General features: G+C 44.7%; 1 protein-coding gene across 10 annotated transcripts in view; it reads right to left on the reverse strand.

Annotated features, from left to right (window-relative positions):
• Positions 1–13,787, reverse strand: part of ndst2a (N-deacetylase/N-sulfotransferase (heparan glucosaminyl) 2a) — a 98,507-nt gene that overhangs the window by 55,975 nt on the left and 28,745 nt on the right. For all 10 annotated transcript variants that reach the window (XM_066692952.1, XM_066692947.1, XM_066692950.1 and 7 more), the window contains exon 2: positions 5,723–5,765. The gene's annotated coding sequence lies outside the window, so the exon portion shown is untranslated. The remainder of the gene's footprint in view (positions 1–5,722; positions 5,766–13,787) is intronic.

The following is a 13,787-nucleotide window of genomic DNA, read 5'->3' on the forward strand; positions in this document are numbered from 1 at the left end:
GAGTGAGCAGCAAGGCAACACTGTCACTACTAATCAGGTCTGGCAAAAAAAAACACAAAACTACTGGACAGCTAGAGGAATTAAACTTCTCAAATCCAAACCACCGCCCCACACCTTCACCAAGACCCCAATACACAGACAGAATGCAGGACTTAATGACACACCTGGGTATTAGCGCACTGCAGTTCTCACCCCAGCACACAAAACATAACTGATTTGGACAGTATCTCAGAAAAAAAGACTTCATACTGTTAACCAGGCAGAACTCAGCAGTGACTTACACATACATGTGTTGACTGTCAAACTGCAGCACATGCATGTAACTGCATTTAACATGCATCTCAGAAATGACTCAAAATGACTGGATCAATAGGAGGCACTTTTGTTGTAGCCAATGCACACTTTTGTGTGATTAGGAGAGGGTGCTATGCTCCCATTTAGATAAGCCTGCTGCCGCATTCTGCATTCTGATGGAGCCATTAGACCAAGACATTAGTTTTGTTGGCTGTGCGTTTGTGTTTTTCCAATTTGCGATCTCCAATTATTCTTCTCCTTTTTCACCCAGTTTGGAAATGGTCAGTTTTGTGCTTTTTCAGGAGGAACGAGACAATGCACACATCCTCTAAAACACTCATTTTCAACAATCATTTTCTGTTGTGCCAAGGATGGCAGCCACTCCTACAATTAACCATCATCAATGTGAGTGATCAGTGGCTGCTGATGAAGATGATGATGATGATGATGAACTATCCTTATTGTTGCAAATGGTTCAATTGTTGGTGAGTGCACTGCAAGGGGAACATACACAACACAGAGAAATACAAAGCACTAAAGGAAACTGGTCTTTGTAATCACTGTCTCGCAATGTATTCACAACTTTATTTCAGATGCCAAGCAGCCCAATCCTTGGGACTGGAACACAACTCGCCCAGATGGTGTTACTTCATGAGCTAGCTGGCCAAACACAATTAAATTCGAATGATCCACGTTAGGGCCCAGGATGTATACAAACACAAATCACGCCGGCAAAGAGAACAGCGTCTGAACACGGGTGGCAGAAACTATTTCGTCGCACTGTTTCTTCAAAGCCAGGAGGTGGTATGAAGAGTTGCTGTGAACTTCACCATGAAACTCGAGAATACACGAGAGCTCAAGTTGTACTAAAGAGAGACGTCCAAGTTGCCACTGTGTGAAAATCGTGGGAACACATTGTCAGCACCAACAGAACACCCACTCCACCAGCAGCCTGTTCTTCACCCATCACGAACATGCTGTACACTTGCAGCCCTGCCTTCTCATAATTGGCTGACACGGAAACATTAAAAGGAGTGGATCCACACTCCAGATGCGTCACTGAGCCACAGAAAGCATTCAAGATCCGCCAAGTTAACGGGAGAGTCATTATGCATCAAGCTTTCTCTCCATGACAATCCTTCCAATTTGCTCTAACCAAAACACAGATCACACTCTTTTCACAACCCCGGTCATTGGAAGCAAGTAAGGGATGAAACGGGTCTTGCTCTCATACCATCCAATTGATATTGATTTAGCAGTGACGTCAAACACGAGGGCAGTTCATGGTACTGAATACAGCACACAGTATTATATAGAGCCCTGTCAGATTCAAGTGTGAAGCCTTGGTATATAGATCATGCGTTAAATGATTCAAAACCCAAGACAAGCAGATTGGTTGGCTGTCTTATGCAGGCAGATGCTCAGGAATGTAAGCAATGCACTGTGGGAAAGTGACAGTTTTGCCAGGATTTTGCAAAAATGCAGATTGATTGGTCAAAGACAAATTAAATGCAGGAGAATCAATTAATGCATTCCTCTGCTTAGATGGCATCTTATGATGAACCACATTTAAAATAATACCCAGCGTTATTTAAATGAGCAAAACTTTTTACTCATTACATGACTGTAAACGCCATCATTAGGACCAAGCCAGCTCCGTCTCCCTCCCAGATCTAGACCGCTCGCTCAGTCTCTGGGCTAATGTCAGGGGAAAGCTGTGACAGGCGGCTCTGCACGACATTGACAAATGTCCAGTCCAAACCTCGAGCCCAGACCGCCTGGGGAGGCAGACATCAAGGAAGCTGGCAATGTCCTAGACAAGGACGTTTTCACTGCGCAAGGGAGAAGCAATACAATATGGACACATTGTTTCCTGACAAAAGCCCACAGAGAGCACAAATTAAAAGTCTCGCTCACAACCACTTTTGTTCATGTCTGCTCTGACCACGCCTCGCCACCCCAACCTAGTGACGTCAACACATCCCTACCCCCAACTCGAGCCAATCCATCAATGTCTCGTCTGAAAGGCCCTGCAGTCTCACTTTTTTTGGGCCAATCCACTAATTAGCACGGCCTGCGAGACTGCTCACGTTCGCCAGACACCTGTGGCTCTATCTTTCGAGGTGTTAGAAAATAGTAATGAAATACTCAACGACGGCAAAGTCGGGCTTATCCCTCGCTCTCGCCAATCAACACAGGCTCCATTTCGACTGAGCGGCTGGAGATCAGTAGGCTGGACAGTGGAGAGTTTTTTCCTCATTACGCAGAATTAGCTGCTACTCCAAAGTGTATAACATCCTGCAATCATGCTGGCATTCACACATCTGCCCAGCCACAGGAAGGGATGGAGATAGGGCCTCGATTTCCCTTGGCAATCACCTACTCTGCAGACACTCAAACACCCACAGAGATGGACGCCTACACAGTCTCTTCATACTATGCTGATCACTGGGAAAGTCTGGAGGTCTTCACCCAGAGAACTACGCACCGATGGCGACACTTGGACAGATTCACTCCAACCAGGAACCTACAAGTCCTACAACCAGCTTAGCCCTGTTGGACCTTGCTTAGACGTCCAGTGCATTGCAAAGAGCAACTCTAAGAATACTGCAGTTTTGCCAAGTCCATTAATACCGTGACCATCTTTGTTAGGCCCTGTATAATACCATTCAGCCATCTCTGCTCTGTCACAGCTCCTCTTTGAACTTGCCATTTTGTCGCAGTAATATCATCTTGATATCTACACCCTTTTTAATACCACAGAGTTCGGGCTCTGACAGCAAATGACAGCCCCTGCCCCCGCCACGAGCCAGCAGCCGCCCCCGTCCCCTGCCAACATTGATCGTAAAAAGATGAAATGCTGTGGCGGCGACGAGAGCCTTTCACAACCTCTGCGCAGTTTGGCTTTCACCCATAAGCGCTTTGGATTGCACGCAATCCATTACCAAATGTACCAGCCATTAAACGCAGGCGATTTAATCAATCAATGTGAATGCAACAAAACAGCTCCAAGGCAAGGGGGGTTGTTAAACTTTTGACACAGAGTGCTTTTAATTTCAGAAAGGAAAAAAATATATAATCATAACAGTCGAGCTGTCAGATACATCAGGCAAAAAAGGGGGTCATGATATTAACTTTATACAAAACTGAAAGGGTAATGTCTAGCATTGACCGCAGCCCCCACAGCAGTCCTTGCCAAACAGAAACTGAAAAATAGCAGGATTATCTCTCTCTCTCTTTCCCTCGCTCTCCCTCTCTCTCTTGCTCTCCCTCTCCCTCCCTCACTCTCCCTCTCCTTGGAAAACTCTGGGCAGCCTGGCCATCAGGACCCCAGCTGTCCACTGACAAACCAGCTGCCCTGCACTCCCATCACAACAGGACAGATTATCCCTGTTATCACAGGGCAGGAAGAAAACCTGCCCGGGGATTAAAGCGTTTGAGCAACACCCAATCAATGGCATCAATATAAAATGATTGCTTTATCAGCGGGGGCCTTTGCCCTGTGTTTTAATCAGGCAGCATCGAGGGAGAGCGTAATCCTGTTAGGTAATTAGCCACTGGGACAGATGGACATGATCGGTCCCCGGGGGGGGCATGTGTGTATGTGTATGTGTGTGTTTAGGTTGGGTCATAGGCACAATCGCACTCCTCTTGCTTTCGGCTGTATGATAAATGCAAGTCACTCCATCACTCTCAGTCTCTAACAGCCACTCACACTCTTCCCAGTGTAGGGTAGAAAAGAGATGACCTATCGCTGGATCTTAGAGGTCACCTCTCAGTTCGTGATTGAGGATCCATATCAAAACACATTAAAGGTGCATCAGCTCACCTTACAAAATCCATTTTCTTCGTTCTCCACCGCAGTTTTTCCCCTCAACAAACCAACCCCACCCCCATCACTCGACTGTCCTAGCAAGGAATTTCAAACTCGGCCTGAAACAGGTGTTGCTTTAAGGACATGGGGACACTAGCCATTTTCTCCTTGGCCCTGGATATTGTCAGCACTTTTACAGTGTCCGATGGAGATGGGGGGGAAAGATACAAAAAAAAAAAAAAAAAAAAAAAAAAAAAAAAAAGTTGCGTTTCCTTTCTCAGTTACCAGTGTAAATAGAATTAATCACCATCCCTGTTTTTCAAATCCGCAATTTCATTAATTTTTAATTTGAACATTACTCACAGATCCCTGCCTGCCAGGCTCGGGAAGATAAACATCTCCGAAATGAACATAACTTAAAGTGGTGCATTAGCATAGTGGCTGTGCCAAGGTGCACTTGCAAGGTAACCATTTGGGAGGTGGTGGCGGGTGGATTTGGCACAACGGGCCGAGCCGGGAGACTTGGAGCAACGGATCGGAAACTGGATATGAACTGCAGCACGGCTGGGGGCTCGGTTACAGCTCTGATGGCGATCTGCGTTCCCCCGCTGCATTCATTCTGCGATCCCTCTTAATATGAATCACGTTCCTAACAAGGAATCTGCCGAGGAAGGGAAACTGTCCACACAGTTTTAATGTAACGAACACGTTCTCCGAGGCCTGGTGGAGAGCAATCTGAAAGAGCCAGAGGCCCAGCGGTGTGGCGGTCTATTGGCCTGGCTCCCAGTGAGACCTTGCAGCTTTTTCCATGCAATGAAATTGGTTAAGAAGGCTCTCATATATTTAGTTGCCCCCCCACCCCCAAAAAATATATATAAGTTTTCTTTATAGCTGTGTTGATTTACACACTGTCAGACTCCAATTTTAAAAACGTAAATCTCCAGCTACAAGGCTAACAAGGTGCCGAGCTCTTGATCTGAACTTGTGGTAAGTCAAAGCCAAGTTAGCAGCTTTTTCCTGAAGTACAACCTTTCAACAAATCCACCACAGGCAGCAGAGGCCCTCTTACCCCTGATCTCAACTCCGAGGACGTGACTGAGGACAGTTTTGAGGCTGTGTCTGAAGATCACTACACTGGTTTTTCTGGGAACCCCCCTTCAGGATCCATTAATCAAGCCCATATATCAAGCCTGCTTTGGGCAAAGGAATAGACATAGAATATATATATATATAATTATGTTTTTCAAACCCTGTGAGATCGATTTCCTTTTCACTATACAAAACGAAGCCGCCACACTGTCAATGCATTGGGTGTGAAGCCATTTTGAATTGCTGCCAATTCTAATGGGCAGAGTGGAAATTAGAATTGCCATTTTTACATTTAAATTGTCTTTGACCTTATGTTTGACACACTTTGAACGCTTATTGCATATGTATCTCCCTCTCCCTCTCTCTCACAAACAGTGCTGCAGGGCATTCGTGTGGGCCGACTGAAGAGCAAGGTTTCAATAAGAGAAGACTGGCAATTAAGGCTTTCAGGAGCAGAGCGGACTTGCCACCTCACGTTTGAGCTCATTCTTCAGACGGTGCTGTAAGTTTGAAACAGGGTCTTACCTCGGTGCTGGAAACAGGCAGGCTGCTGCAGAGAGGTCCACACCTGGAGAGGAAGAGAGGAAACGTCATTAATACGTCTGTTAAATGAATGGAACTTCCTGGCGCTCTTACACGCATCTGAGCTTGTTTTAGCAAAATTCATATTTGTTTCTTTGCGTTTTTGAATTCCTTCCATTTTAAAATTCCTTCCAACATCTCCCCCAGTCTACAAGGTAAAATCTCATGATTGAATCTTTTGATTCCGGCAAACTCAACCTGACCTTTTACCCAGTCGTCTACTAAAACTGTTGGCTACTGGTCTCCTTGGAAAACCTCGGGTAAGATTCATGAAGTGTTACTGAGAATCCTACCCGGGGAGTGTGGCTCAAAGAACAGGCCTTTTTTCATTGGCCAGGCATTGCGAAGCTTACAATTTGAGAAGGTAAATGGTAATTTGACCCGATATAGTACAGGCAGTGCCCCAGGCTGATCTGGCCAAAATGAGGCAGATGTCCTCTTGTCAAGTAATTTGCTTCCTTTCGCAGGGAGTTGGGCTTTGGGGTAAAGTGGAAGAAGAATGGCACCCAGTTCTACCGAAGCATATGTCGCCTACCAATCAGCATGAACACACGCAGACACAATCAGTGAGGGAAGCATTTTGCAGGGAGAAAACCTGACATGCACAGAACGTGACATGGTGGTTCAAACGCATGTGCACAGAGCCAGTGATCACAATGAAAACAAAAGGGAGAGTGTGGGAGAAATTATTGAAAATAAATAAGATGCACAGAAGAGATGCAGGATTTGAAACTGGGCGCACTTAGAAACCAGCTGCAGGGCACAGAGAAAAAGCCCAGGCTTTCACAAACACAGTTGGTTCAAATCCTGCTCTCCAAGCTTGTCTGGCTGATATAGGATTATGTTCGTTTCACATCTCATGAATACCAGATTGGAAATGAGGTTTTTATGAACTGCGGGTCGCTGTATTGGAGTCAACGCCAGCTGACTGATTACCACACTTGGTGTTCAACTACGGGAACGACGTATAGATTTGAAACAAATATGCATCAGTTAAATTACACACACACTGTCCCCGCGCTCTAGCAGAGACAGTAGTTATCGTTACTCAGAAACACAAAAGAAACCCATTGAACATCAGGCTCAAGGTATCTTTGCTGGGCCTTCCACTGTTACTCGATACAAAAACAAGAGATGAGAAAGTGTTTCGGTTCCACTTTGCAGAAGGGCTAGGATATGAAGTCACAAACTATAACAATGAATTTAAACCACTGCTTTACACTACAGCAGATCGGATTTCAAAGCACGCTTTCCTATTCTCCCTCTCTACATGCGTACTGCATTCCTGCACCCCATTTGTGATATTTGCTGTAATGCTCACTCCACTGAACATAACTTTTAAAATGGCTGGACTGTACTGTATAATTTGTTATACCAGCGTATGATAGGATATGTAACCTTTGCACTGTATAGCATTTCACAGTCGCAAGTTGAATGCCAAGTCACACAATTCATATAAAAGCGGTTAGTGAGTGAGAACTTACTGTGAAATTCAATTAAAAACAACAGTTCTATACTCCATTTTTTTTTTTTTGGTTTGCGTTTCAAGTTTCACTGTATATATACACGAGTTGATTGAAAAGCGTTCCAGCAATTAGTTTCCTTCTTGCAACTTTCTGCAGATGCAAATAACTGTACACAGAATATACCAAGCCATAAAACATGACAGGAAGCTGAACCGCTAATTGAGAACATAGAAGGCTGATAACGGTAGCCTTGTATTTTTCCGAGGAGAATTTGGTGCAGGTTTGGTGTTGGTTTACCGCAACTCTCGTAGTTAAACGGGTGGCCTGATCGACTATTGCTGGTGGCCACATTTCAGAAAACAAAGAAGAACAGGTGGATCAAAAAAATAAATTAAAAAAAAACTTCAAAAGATGCGTGTATGTTAGAAGACTGCTTTTAGAGAAGAGACTCTGGATGTTTCCAGTGAGTTTTAGCTGTAATCAGTCTGCCATTTAATTAATAAGAGCAACTAATCAAGTCTCCAATCAAGCCTGGGAGAGTCAGACTTGCCACAACTGCTTCTATTAACCTGCAAGGGATGATCAGTGATGGGGTGGTGAGAGAAAACTAAAGAGAGACACACACAGACACACACACACACGCACATGGCAGACGAACAACTCTGGTGCAGCAGTGTTGAAAAATGACATTTTAAAACCCCGGTGTAATTATTTGCAGGGAACTGAAAGGACTTCAATATTTCACGAGCGAGCAGTTGATATTCTCCGCGCACTTCATCTCCTTCAGAAGTCCATCCCACTCGCTTCCCGCCCTCTTCTCGCCAACTGCCGTGACAAAGATCGCTTTATGAACCCAGGAGTCAGTTTCAGATACTGCCTCTTAATAAGGACAGGCTCGGGAGGTGAAGTTTGGCATATTTAATACAGAAGAGCCAGTTCTGTGGAGTGGAACCAGCAAAAAAAAGAAAAAGAAATCCGGTAAAGCCATACGGTTTGGGTGGAGGGATACAAGACTAATAAAACGTAGAGAACTGCCTTACAGGACATACCAGAGAAGTATGTCTTCAGGGCCTGTTCCCTATTAATTCTACGCACATCAAAGTTCTCTCACTCTCTCCGAGCTACAAGTTCAGGCCTGCTTCAAGAAGCACTTGTGCCCTCCAAGAACAAAGCCAACAGCCGACATTCCCCTAATCAAAAATCAGAGTCTGTACGGTTCAACTGCCCCCACATTAATAATTGAAATAATAATTTGCCAAAAAAACAACTCAATATTTGCTCTTACATGCTCGCTGTAGTAGCCTCAGCATAGACCTTACCCTCCTAGCTCAGCAGGTCTGGAGCAGGACTGGAGACGATCACAGGTAGGTGGGGATCTGCGGCACAGAGGTTAGTGATCACCGCAAACAAGTCAAACTTCCACCAGTCTGGGCATAACAGCACTTGGATGACATAGTGTCGCCATAGAAGAATTAAGACGCAGAATCGCAGGGAAACACAGCACTGCCGCACACTACAGGTGTTCCAAGAGTCTGGGGTGAAAAGGGCTGTAATCTATTTCAAACCACCACCAGATGGCAATACCAAATCTGTTGGGAAGGAACATTTTGCAACTCGACAGACTCTGACGGCTTTTATTCTCTCATTGTTCCCCACGGAGGCTCGATATGACACTTTATCCCCTATTGTCAGGGACAGTCCAAGTGCAAAGTCATTCTGGGAGGTTTGAGGACCAAAACACATCAGTTATCTCCAAAACACAGCAATCACCTCTCTAGTTGGCTAGTTCCTTTGGGGGTGACTCATACCAAATATACCTGGTCTGGTAATATGGTTTGCTGGGAGAGGGAGAGGGGGAAAGAGTCCTTACTATAATGCAACATAGGGCGGGCATAGAATCAACACTATTGTGGCACATAGTGGTTACAAGCTGGTAGTATGGTCTTTATTCTCCTAGTGCAATTTGTTCACATTAAAGACTTGCGATTCTGCTGGCTCTTTGTTGATCTCATTTACATTAGCACAAAAAAAAACTAAACCTGAAAATCACAAAATTAAAAAATGATTGTCTTTAAAAGTGAATAACCACAGCAGCCCTAAACCTAAATGCCTGGTTTCTGCCAAAACCATCAATCACTTTTTCTCCCCTTCCCACCCTCCCTCCCTCTCTGTCCTTATCCCCCTCCATTGCTGCCTGCTTTGCTGTACGTCTCTGAAAACACTTCTAGTCTTGCACAGGATACAGTTTCTCTCAAAAGACTCTCAAACGGCATCGCTCTCCGATGATGATGTGCACAGGAAATTTCGGAAATCCAGTGACCAGGATCTCACCCTGTTGTTGGCTGACTTTTCAAAATGGATTTTTTTTTGTTTTGCAGCCATCCTTTCTCCGTACCGTCCCACAGTGGAGTTGCTGGGGCTCGATCTACATTCCCCTCGGGTTATGCGAAAGGTGACGTGACACCGATCACTACACAAGAGCTCAGATGCTTTAGCCACTGGGGGGCCGACAGCGTTAGGTGTGAATGAAGCAGTTGTTCTCTCGCTCTCTCCCCCTCCCCGTGGTGCAAGCTGTGCAGAATGGCACCCAGCAGGAGATCCCAAAGCTCCCTGCCTTCGTCTCTATTCTCTCAGGCTCTCTCCCTTTCTCTCCCTCTCTCCCCATCTCTCTCTCCCCTCCTGGCCCCCTCCACGTTGAATGGAGCCCAGCGGGGAGTCTGCGTGTGTTTGTGTGTGTATGTGCGTGTGAGTGAGGAGAGTGGAGAGCTATTGGAGTGGGAGTCCTCGCCTGCATGACAGTTCTTCTCGACTATGCAGTGCGTGTATGTGTCTGTGCGTGCATGTGCATGCGTGTGTATGCGTGCGTGCATGCATGTGTGTGTATGTGTGTGGGAGGTTTGCGTATGAGAGCGTCAGTGTCTGTGCACGCATCAATTCTTTTCCCATCCCTTTCCTCTGTATGACATGTGATTGGCCTCCCCAAGCCTCCAAGGCCAAAGCACTCCCACAAACAGCAGTGAGGTGGTGAAGGTAAAGCAAGACGCCTCCCACAGGGGTGAAGCAAATCTAACAAAGAGAGCCAACAGTCACAGGAAAAAGCCTAAAGCGATGTTAATGGCTCAAAATAAAAATCGCCACAGTCAGAACACCATTACTCCTATCCAAAGAACCCTACAAACACCAAGACTTAAATATATACCCCTCCACAAATAAATTCAAACTAAACCGCAAGGGTAAAAAGGTCTGGGGAGCCACACTCTATAAAACCCCTCGCTAATTCTCAATTCGTCCTGCTAAAATGCCAAACAAAGACAAGAAAAAAAACAAGCTGGAGGAAGTGAGCAGCTCCTGGCTACCAAAGCTGATGAGGACTTGACCAGCTCCTCCCCAGACACCCCACCACCACCAAGGGACACAGAAAGCATGGTGACATTCACTTGTGTTCTTACCAAGCTCAGCTGGATTTTGGAGCTTGTGCCAACTCAAACCGCTTCAAAAAAAGAGATGCTATAAATGTAATACCATTTTTAGCCCCCTTCCGCACTTTCAAAGACAAGAAGGAAGCCCAACCGGAGTCATTTTCATAATGGTATTTATCAGTCTCCTTTTTGAACTGTAATCCATGGGTCTCTTCTTGCTTAACACGACAAATCAATTCTCTCTTCTCGGACGTGAAGAAAGCCCATTGTGCTGGTGAGGGAGAGTTGATTTTGGCTACACCTGCTCAGCGATACACTTCACAAGCACGGCAATGCAAATATAATCAGGGGAAGAGACTTTCTTTTTAACACGCGTCACAGGGTGTCAAACAGCGGCAGACAAAGTCTGACCGACGAAGCATCGCCCTATCAATGCAGCGTCGGCGAAATACAAATAAGAAGCCGCTGGAATCCGAAAAGCCGCCTGCCAATCAGGCTCTGGAAATTAGCTTGCACTTCTTGGGGAATACATTTGCTGCAGAAAAGCAGGCATGGTTTAAAAATCAGTATGGGGAGTAGTTGGGACTCCATTCAAAACAGATCAGGACTCATTCCTGGCTTTAAGACCAAGCTTGGCGTTTTTTCAAAAGGCACAAACACATGCCCTACAACCATATCACATCTTTTGTTTCTATGTATATTAGAACCCACCGTGACATATAGGTCACATACAAAGGCCTAGTAAATGTGGAGAATATATTTTTGTCAAGCCTGTTTAATATGCTTCACACTTGGTTCTTATGGGATTAAGTTCTACTGAGCAATATTAAAAACTATAAAAAAGACTTAATATAAATAAATAACAGTAACCACAGGAGATCAGAGACAGAGAGAGAGACACTATGACACTATGTCTACGATTTTATGAAAAATGTCTAAATAGATGTTAAAAATGAAAAAGTGTAATTCCTTCCTGTATTTATTGTTTCAAGTTCCCTGTTCTTGAACTCTGGACATGTTTGGCAATGCTTTCCCAACACTGATGTTAATTAGTCTTGGCCATAGAGCTTTTGTGACTTGATTGGAGAAAGACAGAGAAAAGCAAACGCACAGACATTTCTCCGGCTTTCACTTTGCAATCTCCAATCCACCCTCCTCCATCCTCCGTCTCACACAGTGATGATTCACAGCGCTCTGAAAAGCCGGGGTCATAAAACTAGCCAACTTTCGTTACAATCTGCGATGGATTTTCTGCTTTGAGTGACGGCCGAAGTAAACAAGCAGGACCTGAGGGTGCCCGGCTCTAATGGGTTTTCCTGTGATGGGTGCTTATAAAGATCTTAAGAGCGGAACGGGTTTTCAGAAAGACTGCAGGCATCCAGTAGTTAAAACCCCTCTGCACCTGACTGGAATCCTCTATAAAGGGTCCAAGCAAGGCTCTTCGTGACACAGGTACCATTATCTGTGTCAAACTAGGAGAAAATTAGTTGGAAGTCTTGGATCACAGCTGACTACTCAATCATCTATCCAGTCATTCCCAGTTCAGTCAATCACTACCTGAAGTAGCCTCTCTTTATAGAGCATGGCACACTGAAAGCAATATACAGTCATTACCTCCCTGTCTGGTTCATTTGAAGACAGTCCAGGCTGCTTAGGTTACGCTACCGACGTCTAAAAGCCAGCATGGCACATAATAATAGTCCTCAACGCAGATAACCTATGCATAAAAGAGCATATTGATTTTCAAAGGGAAGGAGGGCAAAAATGAAGAAAGATGCCCAAGACGCAAGGTAAAATTAAAGTTCTATCGGTGCCAAGGAGGCTGACTGGAGCCCTGGCTGGCACACCAGATGATAAACAGGTACAATCTTGCTTTCAGAGACGCACAAATCATTCATACATGGGCACTGATCGGATACCACGACATCTAAGCTACAATATAAAATTAATTTAGAATCCTTTTTTGGTTTTATTTAACCTTTATTTATCCAGATAGGTCAACTAATAAGTTCTCATTTTCAATTATGGCCTGGTCAAAAACACTAACTGCAGTTAAATTTAATAATATTGTACAGCACAGTACAAGCTTTTTTTAAAAAAAAAAAGGTTTAGAGCAGTAATACTAAATCTAACCAGTACAATTGCAAGTGTCAGTCAAAAAAGATTTAAATCTATAGCTAAAGGCACCTACTAAATGTGTCATGTGTGGATGAGTTTTACTGTGATGCTTTTACCCTTGTGCTGTTGGATTTATACATGAAGTGTATTCTCTGCTTACGTTTGAAAAGCAAGCGGGTCGCCTTGGATAAAGCCATCTGCAAAATGACTAAGCAACAATAAAAAGTGTAGCGGGAGGAGAGAAGAAAAAGTGAGTGAGCAAGTGTTTTTCTCCAAATTAAAATCTACAGCAAAAAGAAATCTAAATAAAGCAACAGTCACAGATACGTTTTGGATACTAATTCAACTGGTAATACAAAAACATTGTATTTTGTGTATTGTACATTGTAGATCATTTTCTACACTCAGAGCTAGTCAAAAGTATCTTATTTCAGAATGGGGCACCTCTTGTATGAAGCACAAAGTCTCTCTAGATTAGTGGCCTTTCTGATTGGAAAAAAGTAATTGTAGCCAAGATATCCCTTTACAGGTCAGAGGTCACACTAAACCGCACTTAGTCTACGTTTCCAATTGCACTGCCACCCCGCCCCCCTTTCCTTCCCATCCTTCCTCTGGTGGGGAATATTTCACATTTTTCTGAGCCGTCTGAAATGTCAGTCTCCCTGCAAAACGGAGCACAACGGGGCCTTTTCTGAGGGGGTGCAGCGGGTCCGCGTTGCCATGGAGACCTGACACACATTCAAACACACTCGCAGCACCGACAAGCCCCAGCAGACACGCACACGCAGAGGAACATGCAAAACGACAAAAAGAAAACGAGTCAGAGAATAAAGACCTCCTCAGATTCGGAAAATACAATATTCATAAATCCAAAATAACAGGCTCTCTCAAACCCGAGAGGCCAGGCGCGCTTGCCAACTCTGACTGAAGGGGAGTCGGACCGGAGCGGTTAATGAAACAATCTGCATGAATCTGCAGCGAAAGTCTAGCAGCTGCCCTGCCTGG

The sequence above is a fragment of the Amia ocellicauda genome, chromosome 20 (genome assembly GCF_036373705.1).
Source record: "Amia ocellicauda isolate fAmiCal2 chromosome 20, fAmiCal2.hap1, whole genome shotgun sequence".
In the NCBI taxonomy this organism is placed as follows: Eukaryota; Metazoa; Chordata; class Actinopteri; order Amiiformes; family Amiidae; genus Amia; species Amia ocellicauda.